The sequence below is a fragment of the Ambystoma mexicanum genome, chromosome 3q (assembly GCF_040938575.1).
Source record: "Ambystoma mexicanum isolate Mex_15411 chromosome 3q, UKY_AmexF1_1, whole genome shotgun sequence".
Classification (NCBI taxonomy): Eukaryota; Metazoa; Chordata; class Amphibia; order Caudata; family Ambystomatidae; genus Ambystoma; species Ambystoma mexicanum.
The window spans coordinates 204,999,850-205,012,510 of NC_090926.1; the positions used below are offsets into that span (position 1 = coordinate 204,999,850).

General features: G+C 44.1%; 1 protein-coding gene across 6 annotated transcripts in view; it reads right to left on the bottom strand.

Moving 5' to 3' along the window:
• Positions 1 to 12,661, bottom strand: part of STAT6 (signal transducer and activator of transcription 6) — a 1,449,539-nt gene that overhangs the window by 1,409,924 nt on the left and 26,954 nt on the right. The window contains exon 1 of one of the 6 annotated variants that reach the window (XM_069653560.1): positions 2,052 to 2,076. The exons of the other annotated variants lie outside the window; for them this stretch is intronic. The gene's annotated coding sequence lies outside the window, so the exon portion shown is untranslated. Of the gene's footprint in view, positions 1 to 2,051; positions 2,077 to 12,661 lie in introns of those variants that run through there. 6 annotated transcript variants of the gene reach the window in all.

A 12,661-nucleotide genomic window follows, 5' to 3' on the forward strand; every position in this document is an offset into this window, starting at 1 on the left:
CATACTCCACTGCAGTACAACTGCAGTTTTTTGTGGGTTGGCTGGCAGATGAGCCTACTGCAGACGTCAAGCTTCTTCAAGCCCCCTACACCTACTTACTTCCACAAAGAGCCATTATGGTACAAAACAACCAGGCCCACTGGGTTTCCACAACTCGTATCGTTAGGCATCCTAATGTGGGACAGGGCACTAAAATTGATTGGATCTGCCAGACCATTCTCAATACAAATTCCCCTAGCCTTACTTTTTCCTACTGCATCCCAAGCGCGGTTGGGCATATGCGCACATTGGGAACCCCATGGTGTCGCTACCATATAGGACCTGATGAACGGCACCCTTCAATGAACTAGCAAACAGCACTGGCATACACCACGGTCAGTATCTGTTGCACTGCACGCCCCAGAACATAATAATGGCCAACACTTGGGGGATTCCTCGGAATCGCTATAGCCAATTTCAAATTGGTCAATGAAGAATTGAAAGTTTTCTGATGGTAGGACTTAGATATATTTAGTATCTCCATCACCCCATACTCAAATCTGGCAGAGACAAGATTATGGTCCCTATACATGGAATCTATAACATTTCTCGACATGATTTCCAAAAGAGCTGAGGACAAAATCATATTGTCTATACATGAAAAACTCCCTCTCCCCTTCCATGCGAATTTTGGTGGTACATCACCTTTTACAGCTCCATTTTTATATTTCAAATTCCATAATATAATTCAAAGGATTCAGCCCATTTCCTATCATTTACCACTGTACTTTTTTCTTTATGTTGATTGCCATTTTCTCTCCCACTGGCAGTTTCCTGAGAAACAGCATTACAATCTGCATTTAAAATCACCAGGTAAAATCATGTTCACTCCCTTCATCACCCAAAAGGCCAACACAGACTTCAGCCAATTTGCCCAAAGAACATCCAATACTAGAGGCCCACTGATTCCAGTATACACGGATTCCAGTATATACAGACAATGAGAACTGGGCCCTCTACCTTCAAGCCATTAAACTAGACTTTTACCACCAATAAACCATATACATGGTGTGAAAATACTTCCCATCTTCTTAACTAAAGAACTCCTTATGGCTATAATTAGCCCCCCACAGGGTCTGCAACCATTACACAGTACTGACAACTGCTGAGACATCGTAAACCCATCAAGCAACTAGAGACCGATATCCAACTTGCCCTACCCAGCGAAGATCCTGGAGGACCATGTGTACAAGATCCTACTTAAATACATTGAATAAAACTGAATACTTGGCCAGTCAAAAGTTGGCCTGAGATCACTGAGAGGAACAGAATCAGCGCTTCTAGCGATATGGGACGCAATGCAGACAACTGTCCCCATTCGGCCCTCATACTATTGGACATATCTGCGGCTTTCAGCACAATTAGACACGCAACACTAATTGAAAGAATATTTGGAATATGGCATACAGGGGTGGCTTACCTCATTCCTCACAAATCGGAGCGAAAGAACCTTCTTACCACCTTTCATCTCAAACACTAAAATATTGCTTGCAGAGTTCCACAGCGATCCAGCCTCTCTCCCCTGCTTTTCAACATCTACATGTACCACCTGATGAAAATCATTCGACCCACGGACTAAACGCCTTCAACTACGCAGACAACGCAACTGATTGTGAAGACGACCATAACCCAGGAACAAATTAGCTGCCTCAAAGACATCTACAACTGGATGACAACAAATAACCTCAAACTGAACTCAGCAAAAATTGAAATAATGTTCTCACCCACAGAGAACAACGCAACCAACCCACAACTCGACTGGCCGGCTGGCATGGGAATACAACCAGATACTTCCAACGCAGTAAATAACCTAGGAATACTTATGGACAACAGACTAACCCTGGAACCACAAGTCAACGCAATCACTAAAAAGTGCTTCACCTCCTAAGACTACTCAGAGGATTGTGCCCATACCTCTGCTTTCCTCATGGAACCCTTACAATCATATCCCCGATACTAACAAGAATGGACGACCCAAAAAGCCTCTACCTAGGAATGCCGGAAAGACTCACCAAGAAACTCCAAAGGGTCCAAAACACCACAGCCAGGATTCTGCTAAAATTAAACAGAAGAGATCATATCAGCTCTGAAAAGCCTTTACTGGCTACCGGTAAAATAAATTCAAAGCCTTCTGCATCGCACACAAAGCATTACACAGACAAGGAGCTGAATTTCCCCAATCCAAGATCAGCCGCTACCAGCCAACAAGGAACCCAAGATCAAGTGACGACCTACAAATAGAGACAAAACAGTGACCCTCATTCCGAGGTTGGTGCTAGTCATGGCGCCATTTGCGCCATGATTAGCACCAATACCGGTACCGCCACCGACTTGGTGGTATGGGGAATTACCGGTCCAGTCCGACCTTGGCGGGACCGCAAAGGGACCTCGGAATAGGGCGCAAAGGGATTACTAGCACCAGTGTCATTACCGGTGCCCAGTATCCCTTTGCGCCCACCTTATAATGAGGGCCAGTATGAGAAAAGGAAATTCGGAGGAACAGCATTCTTACGCCTAATTTCTAACCTTTGGAACACCATGCCCAAAGAAATTAGAACCACAGAAGACCTCATCACCTTCAGGAAACAACTCAAAACCTGGTTATTCAACAGACAATGACACCGCAAAGTGACAGACAGCAAGAACATTGCGGACCAAAAACAAAACATACTAATGGACGCAGACAAATAACAGAGGGAAATCAAAGAGGACCAAAACACTGTACTGCCCCAGTCCCCCACTCCAGCCATGCCCAACAACTAGAGTGATCAACGAAGAGAAGGCCACCAAATCAACCAACAGACTTAGGGATAACACCCACCCACAATGTATGGACTAAGGAAAACTCAGACAGGTAAAGCATTACAACCAAAGAAACATCCTAACTTGACCAACCACACAACTAGGGCCGCCTGGTCGAGCACGACTTCCTCAATTTATTATAACACCAGCTTTGCACCCATTCAGCAGCCAACCGCACAACAGGTTCACACCCAGCTGCCACAACTAACCCGGATGAGTAACAAGGAACACACTAGGTACAACCAACCCCCTGCCACCAAACCTGCATGGGAAGTCTACCTCCAGGCCTGGAGATGAGGCAAGATTGGCCGACGAACCACAACCAAGAACGTTGGTAGATACCATTGAGTGGCAACCAAAGACTCAAACCAGAAATATTGTCAAAATGACCAAATTACTAACCCATTACCCCCCCCTTCATGCTCCGCTAACATAACAAACACCACTACACATGACTAGGGGCTAGCCACACTACACATAAACCCACTGAGAACTAATCTAATGTTCGCACCTTACTAACTCTGAGACTCTGACAACAACACTAGTTGGAACACCCTTGTACATAGTCCATAAATCCATCAACACTACACAAATGCACACCAACACAATATATGCATACACCTAACAGCCATCAGCATCTCTGGACCCGTTATGGACATAACTAACGAGTGCGCACAACCACAAACCCCACCCTTGCATCAGACACACACACCCGAAACTAGCACACATGCGAGTCCTACCCATACAGTTACAACACACAGGGCCTCCCGAACCAAATCCCACATGCAAGACAACGTTCACAGATGCCATTTCCTCCTGGTTCTGAACCTATCCTATCCTATCCCCACTAACACACCCAGCCCTCTTCTCTTGGAGAGCCATGTGAGCGCTGGGAGACTGCCCTTGGGTGGTAGCGGTGCATGGTATAAACCAACATAACATAGCAATCGTTACAATCTGTGTTAGCAAAACTTCCTACAAACACAACAGGTCATATTCTGTTATCTCCTTTAGCCAAAAAGGTGTTCCCAGGAAGCTATTAGACACTCTGATATTCCAACTTGCCACTGTCAAAGCGTGGCAATCATTATTTACAGTTGGAGGCCCATCGTCCTGTCCCCAAGCTTTCTGTAGTTACCAGCTTAGGCTTCTGGCAGTCACCTCCAGTCTTTAGTCCCACTACAATCCATTTCTTTCTTATTATTAACAAATTCAACAAACCTTTATTATGATCATCCATGATGTGATCTTGTGTATACACTTAGCCTCTACATACCTTCTTTTGTGGAGTAGTATGGTGTTACTCCAAAACAAAATCTGCAAAACGTACAAGTCCTTTCCTTTCTCTTTGAGGGCGGATACCTCTGGACTGCCCGCTGCGCTGCAGGTTCTCTGCCTCCTCAGTCCACTCAGTTTACAGCTAGTGTCCCGTCTGACAGGTCTCTACCTGCTCGTTGGGGTTCTCCAACATCTCGCTTTCCAGTAGTTGCTGCGCCTCGCAGATTGGTCTCTGTCTCTTTCTCCTTGTTCACTTGCTCGCTACTCACTACTCACTGGGTCAATGTGATTCTTTGGCCCTCCTTTCAAATATTACTTGTTCCAAGTTGCATAGTCTCCCATCATGAGTGCACACATGGTTAGTCCCTCTTTGACTCACTCTGAGGGGTCTGCTGAACCTAGACCCTATCACGGGGTCCTTATGGGACAACTTTATTTAAACCAGGTCACCTTCCTGTACTTCATTGTTATGGGGCAGGGGGCTCTCCTTTTGTCGTTTCTGAGTTGCATGCAGGTCTTGCCTTTCCTCATCCTCCAGATTAAATCATCCATGTATATGGCGTCATCATCCCTTATCCTTGACAACCAGGGTGGAAGCAAGGTGGACGCAGCTCTGCGCCCTTGCAACAAGCGAAACAGGGAAATATTTGTAGTCCCATTGGGGGTAAGGCGATGGGCCGCAGCTGCATCCTTGACCGTGCTATATGGGTCCATGCCCGACACCGTGGCCAGTTGCATTGCCCCTTTGATTAATCCATTTGTCCGTTCCACCAGCCCGTTGGCCTGGAGATGACACAGTGCAGCCTTTATTAGATGTATATTATTGTCCTTCAAGAACTTTTCTATCTCTCTAGAGACGAGTTGGACTCCTTTGTCTGCGACAAGTTCCTTGGGCAATCCTTCTCTTTGAAAGATTTCTTCCAATATACCAATAACTGTAGACGTTGTAGAGTTTGTCCCTGACATCACTTCTACCCGCTTAGATAGTCAACTACCACAATTCCGTGCCGGTATCAGGGCCGCATTAACTCCGAAATGACCTATAAAGCGGAGTCCCAGTTTTTTTCACACAACTTCCAGTATGTCAGGGATTGGGGCTGGAGAGCAGCCAGGAAGCATGTGGGGCACTAGGAACTTCAGTTCCCAGCATGCTTGGGGAAAGAAACTGTAGTCATCCGCGCTTTGCGCAGAGTAACAGCTGAAGGCTGATTGCAGGTCCTACTTCAACCGTCGACCATCATGCACAGGTGTGGCTTATTGAGAGTATGCAGCAAGGGCGGTCACGGTAGCATTCAGGAGGAACTTTGGGGATCTGAGGAACGCCGAAGGAATGCTTCACTACCTTCACTATGTGCTGCGGCGATCTTACTTGGAGGATTCAATGCTCTGCTACGTTTGGTCTGGGTCTTTTCCCACGGGAGGCCCCAGCCGTCAGTTAAGTACTGGGAAATCTGATGTGGGCATGTTTTCCTTATACAGTGCATTTGCTTTTCGGCAGGCTAATACGCATTGGGGAATCAGCGGGCATTAAGTAACTTGTTGGATTTAAATGCCATTACACACAAGGCGGTTCAGTATGAAATCTGCCTTCCCAATTGCCTAAAACTCTTTTGTTACGTTTGTTTTGGGAGCCTTACGGGCAACCATGACCCCGGAAGACAAAGTCTACTCCGAGGCCTATTGATGGATTGAATCCGTCTACCATTTATGTTCTTCAGACAAAAAAAAAGGACTCTGATGAGAGGAAACAACTTTTTTCTTTGACTATTCATGTTTAAACCTGTGTCCACAACATAATCAGGACTAACAAGTGATAACCTAGATTATATGTTTAATACTGTGTGCTCAGAAGGGCATTCTGTTAAGTAGACATGAAAGTGACTTACTTGTTTAGTTCTTTTTTGCCTTTTTACGTTTAGGTTTCCAATTGATTCGAAAGGTGTATTTTTTCTATGTTTGTCCCCTTTTTCTTGTTCCCATTTTTTTTCTCGGTTTAAGATTTTATGAATTCTGAACATGTGTATTTAGAAGTTTTCAACAATTTGCTGATTTCTGCACTTGCACATATTATTTGGCTGCTATTTACTGTATTTGTCTAACAGGTATTTGTTTGTCTAATTCAATACAGATGTAACTCAGAGTTCTTGGCCCAATGGTGTTTCTTTCCCGTCAAATGTTTGAATACATTGTGTAAGAACTTTTGGTCTTGTAGAGGGTTGGTCTAAAGAGGTTTCCAAATAATTTAACCCATTTGAACCAACCTTGTGCGCAGCAATAATTTTCGTTTTTGGTTTAATAAGCATTGGGGAATCAGCAGGCACCAAGTAACTTGTTGGATTTAAATTCCATTAAACGCAAGGCGGTTCAGTATGAAATCTGCCTTCCCAATTGCCTAAAACTCAAAGTTCATTGTTACATTCGTTTTGGGAGCCTTACGGGCAGCATTAAGATGCTCTATTCCACGTTTGTGATTTATGTTTGCTTACGCTTGCCCATCGGGCCATGTGTGTGTGTGTCTCATTCATGAAGGGAGTCATTCCTGTGTATGTTTCATTCCCGCTTGCTTAATGATTAAGTGTGGCAATGTCCCAATGTGTTCCATGTTACTTGTATTATCTCAGTGTGGCAATATGTTTGATGTTCCTAAGTGAATTTACGCACACGCTTCATGTTACATGTGTATGCTTCATGTGTCAAGGTTTGCTAAAGCATCAGGTTATGCAAGGAGGTACAGGGCAGGAATTGGTAGTGGAAATGTACTTAAGAATGGTGCATGCAAGAACTACTGCAGTCCCAGGTATTACAGTGCACAGTGGTTGCAGTAAGCTGTGTTAAAGTGCATATCTATGTGTTTTGGAAACTTTCCTTTCAAACCCCATTACCCTGTTTCCCGGTTTCCCTAATATCCCATCCCTATCCACAACCTCTCCCTAATTCCTCCTTCACCCACTGGCTGCCACGTAGCCACCTGTGATTATAATTTCAGGAGCCTGTGCCAACCACGGGTGGAGGGGTCCGTCTATTCGGCTTTTATGGTTCGGGGGAGGGTGTCGTAACCTAACCCCCCCCACACCTCCATTGTATGATTCTTGACACGGTATCTCTGTGTGGTGCAACAGAGCTTGTCTCACCTTCAGCCTTTTATCACTGTTGAGGCACTCAGGATACCTTTCTGTCATTATTCTTATATCCTGGTCCATGCCGGGCCACCAATAGGACTGTCACACTCCTCTCCTATTGCTCCCCAAATGACCTGCATGAGCCCTGCACATGACTGTCTTCCTCAACGCAACCATTGAAATAACTGGATCGCCTCTCATCAACATGCCCTTGCATTCGAAAATGTCTTCTGCCACTTTCCAATAACGGTGCAGGCCTTCGGGGATGGCTTGCTCATCTGGCCACCTTTCTTGGTCCATTCCTTGAGATTTTTTGTTGTCGCATCATTCACCAACTCTTCTTTCCAATGATTTTCAGTCATTTTGATGAATTCCTTGCTTCCGAGATCTCCTAGGGACGCTATTATGCACTCGTCCTTGAGGAAGCTGGCCAATTTATCTTTTCGTTCGGGCAGCCTGGACATGTAGTCTGCCTGGGCATTTTTCCACCCTGAAATGTGCACTATTTTGTAGGTATATTGCTGTAACTTGGCTGCAATGCGGGCGAGGATAGGATGTTTTGGTGGCTCCTGGACTGTACAAATAGTTTATGGTCTGTCACAATTTGAAATGTTGTGCTCCACACGCATGCCCTTCTCCAATGTAGAGTAGTTCTTTTCTGCCTGGGAAAGCACTTTGGACGCAAAGGCCAGAATGTGCTCAACATCGCCCTTCTTATGGGTCAGCGTTGCTGCTAGTCCATACGAGCTGGCGTCTGTGGTTATTACAGTTGTCCACTAGTGATTTAATGGCTGCAAACAAGGTGCATGTTTGATGCTCTCTTTGACCATCTCAAAGTTTTGAGCTGCTCTTCTCCCCATTGGTACTCACAACCTTCTTTTAGTAACTCCCTCATGGAGGCGGTAAATTCTGCGAAGTTTGGTACTAATTTTGCATAATATTACATTAGGCCTAGGAATTACCTCAGTTCTTCTTTGGTAGACGCGATGGTGCCTTCACGATGGCTTGCAACAGGTTCCTTTTCAGGCTAATTCCTCACTTGGAGATCGTGTGGCCCAGGTTTTCTACTTCCTCTGCCTTTATCCCACACTTGTTAAAGTGCAGCCTCATGCCTACTTACTGTAGGTTTGCTAACACCCTCCGAAGCACCCGGTCATAAGTCTCCAGGTCCTCGGCGTATATCAAGATGTCCTGAAAGTATTATATATTGGCCATAGTTCGTAAAAGAAAGTCCATCAAGCGCTGAAACACTGACGCGGCCGAAGACAGGCCAAATGGCATGCAAGTGAACTGGTAGGTGCCAAAGGAGGTTATGAATGCTGTCAAAGGTCTCGACTCTCAATGCAGCCTGATTTGATGATAGGCGTCTCTCATATAGGGCTTTGAGAACAAGTTGGCCTCTCATTAATACGATCAGCTCATTTATGCTGGGTAGTGGGTAACTGTCTGCCACTACTTCGAGATTGTTGCTGAGCAAGTCAATGCAGATTCACAGATCATCCGATATTTTTTTTTTTTACAAGGATTACTGGGCTCGGCCATTCGGATGAATCGACTCTTTCCATCGCCCCATCCTTGAGCATTTTTGTCAGTTGCATTTGCAATGCGCCCCTTGCCATCGCCGGCACGGGTCTCACTTTGTATTTCACCAGGACTGCTCCTTGCTTCAGCTTTATTTTGTGCACATAGTTCTTCATTTTCCCTGGTGCGTCGGATAAGAAGTCTGGAAATTCTTCTCTGGACACCGACGCTCCTTCTGCGGTGATGGATAACACTTGTCACTCTACACTGGGATCTAATCTGATCTTCAACTTGGCTTGGTCGTCCCAGCCTAGCACAGCTGGGCCTTTTTGGAGAAGTAGACTTGATCTTTACACTTCCCTTGAATTCGATTGTGCCCAGAATGTAGCCCAACAGGTTCACTGAGGCGCCTCCAAAAACCTTGGGCTTGTGTTTCGTCGCACAAACTTCCACCCGGTTCTTTCCGACCATGTCTTTGTACATGTCAAGGGGTAAAATGCTAAGGTCTGAGCCGTAGTCCGCCATCACTTGCGTTTCATTCCTGTCGATTTTGATGACAGTGCAGCTTTTCTCTTCGAACCGTGACCATGTTAACCATGAGGACAGTGAGACACCCCTCTTCTGACAACACCTCATTCCTTACTTCGTCACTCTACACAGAAGCTGCCACTTTCTTTCCTGTCCACGTGCAAGCTATGGAAATATGTCTGAACCTCTTGCACTTTGAACACTCCTAGTTTCTTACTGAACACTATTATCTACTATTAGCCAGGTGACTGGGGCTGCCACATCTGTGACACTCGAGTGGTTCACATCTTCTTGCTCCTTCTTTGGAATCCCACTGCCACTTGTCTCGCCTTCTCCTGAACTGCGCTGCATGCACTTCCGGCCCCGGGAGGCTTCCCACCAACTCCTTACGCACAAGGTTTCATCTACTGCCCTAGCTATTTGGATAGCCTTGTCCAAGTGCAGCTCCTTTTCATGTTGCATATCCTGTCATCCGACGCCTCTTTGAATGCACACAACGCTGCCATCTCCCTCAGCTTGATGGAATAGTTGTCCACTGGTTCGGCTGGCTCCTGCTTCCTGACGTAAAACCTGATCCTGTGTAAGACAATGTTCTCTTTGGATGAAAACCTCTTCATTATCCTCCTCACAGCTTCTTTGTACACATCAACGTCATCTGATCCCAGCACCCCTGAATTCAGTCATGCAAAAATTCTTGGGTCTTCTACACCCACTGTGTTTAGCAGCATGTACCTTTTCCTCGACGCAGCGTAGCCGCTTCCACGTATGCCTCAAACAGCGGTTCCCACTGAGGCCATGGTATGGTTGGCTTACCTGGGAACTGTAGGAACACTGGTGGTGGTATGGCACCTTGCACAATTGTCATAGTGGGCTGCTTTCTGAGTCATTGTTGCCAATTATGTTGTGGCCCACAAAAATCACACAGATCCCTGGTTTGGGGATTAAGGCGTTATTGCCCACCAATTACAAATTATTCAGGAGCATGAAGGTGGGCTCTTTGGAGTAGTGCTAGGGGTGCTGTGTCTCCCACACTCTCAAGTGCTGTCCCTCCTGCGCCTGCGTTGTTCCGCCGCTTCCTCTCTTCCGAGGGGTTAGAGTTCCGACTTCTCGCAACACTTAGCCTCTACAATGTTCAGTCGTTAATTTGGTGGTTTATACAAAGCTGTTGTTTTTGGTCTACTTGCAGGAACTTGGTTATTTAAGGCTGAACGCTCATGGTTTTAACTTATCTTTTTTCACATTATGTGAAATTGGTGCTAGGTTATTGGAATCACTTCCTTCCAGATGAATGCACACACTTTTTTGGTATATAGGTGCCTTCACCATTATATTTTACGAGACACCGGAGACTAACAACACCTTTTTCTACACACATACTCACTTAGCCATTGTTGTGGTTACTCTACAATCATTAATATCCTAACAGGAAAGGATGCCTGTTTAAAATACATGCGCTTTGCAAGATGAGAAAAGATGGTTAATCCCACATTTATTATTATTTTATGACATTTATTTCATCCTACATGGCATTTAAATTGTGAATCTAATTTATCCCATTTCTTTTGTTCTGTGTTCTTTCAAACTTTTCTGCTGCTTCATATTTGATTTGTAATTATTGGGACTGAATTTGATGTTTTTAAACACCTGGTTCATAACCTTTGGGATTTAGCGTTATGTTGCAAAACATGCGATTTGTCATTTTTGGAATTGTATTTTTTAGCTATATGCCTTGCAGATATGGTCCCTAAAGAAGGACATTACGCCTGAAATGCATTGGAAACTACTTATCCTGTCTCTGCATTAAAAATGTGTATAGGAAAATAGGAGGACCCTATTTTCTGTTCATCGGGGAGAACCTTTGAAGGGTCAGGAACATGCATCTAAAGCAGAACAGAAGGTAATTACCCCATTTCTCAAACTCAATTTCTTAAGAGTAGTGCACCATCACAGACTTGCAAACATTCTGTGTTATTAGGAAAAGAGTCTATTGAATGATTTACCCAAAACCAAAAAGATTAAAAAAATATATTTTCAATTTATTTCAAACTTATTGAACAGTCATGGCACCTTCTAGCTACAGCTCAGTTACCCGATTCTAACCCACCAATATTGGTTTCCCTGTGTGAAACCACACCCCTAAAATGGCGGCTCAAATAACGCTGGCTACTTTTTATAAAATACTCTCTCATTTTACATCTCTATAAGTCACGTGCAGTTAGAGATTAACATTGCGACTTCCGTGATTGAAATGCAGCAGCAAAATTAAGTCTGAAGTTTTCCACTACAGATGATGTACATTAAATTCTCCTAACACAATGAGGTAAGATCAACATCAGTGTTCGCAGGGGCCCTGCAACACGATAACTTTCTGCCACACACGCATAAACTAAAATAACAACGCGCCTTCCTTTTTCTCTCTCCTCAAATAGATTGCATAAATCTGCTGCAACTACTGTGTAAAAAAAGAGCTTATAACTCAGCCAAAATAAACATTTTGGTTTTCATCGTGTGAAACGACACTCATTGATGCATTTTAAAAAAAAGAGACGGTTTCAAGCTACAACCATCTTGATACAAATATGTTATGAACATTGGTTCGTTAATGTTTTCTTGTGCTTTTTCGCAAATAATTTGATAAACAATGTATCAACAAACAGAATTTAAGCTGCTTGTTTTTTTTTCACCTGGTCTAAAGTCAGCCCTCCCCCTGCTTTTCTTTTGTCATCCCTTGTACGGAGATGCTATGCTGTACGTCATCAGAGTACTCCATTTTTTTGGATAATCACAATCAAAAATCAAGGACACAGCACTTAGTTCAGCTGTTCCATAGGTGAGCATAAGAGGTTCATTTATTTACCACTATGGAGGTATAGCACATACTAGTGAGTAATATCTGCCAGAAATTTACGATAGTCAATTAATCCAACCTTATAGGCAAAATCAAAATGCCATTGGAATGACTTGAAGCATTGAACCAAGGACATTAAACACCTTGCTGAACTTCTTGATTACTTCAAGGTGAGTTTCTTTCCAACTTGCTTTCTTACAACTATTAAGGTTTGTGTCCACCATCAGTCATTGCGTTCTTTTTACTACCCATCCAAGTTTGCCTTTTTAAACAATTCAGATTATCTGATTAGTGTTTCTTTATGTTTTTTTCAGAGTGGGTCTGAAAATTAAATATTTACGCAAGAAAGGGTATTGTTAACACAACATCATTAAACCAGCGTTTTTTTGTCCTGAAGACGGCTGTACCAGCAAAGACAGACATTAGAGCTAGTGTCTTATCTAACGCAATAGGCCAAAACATATGTCGACCATCACATAGGCTGGAAATACCTAAAGCCTCATTGATAGAGTTTCATTAATTATAT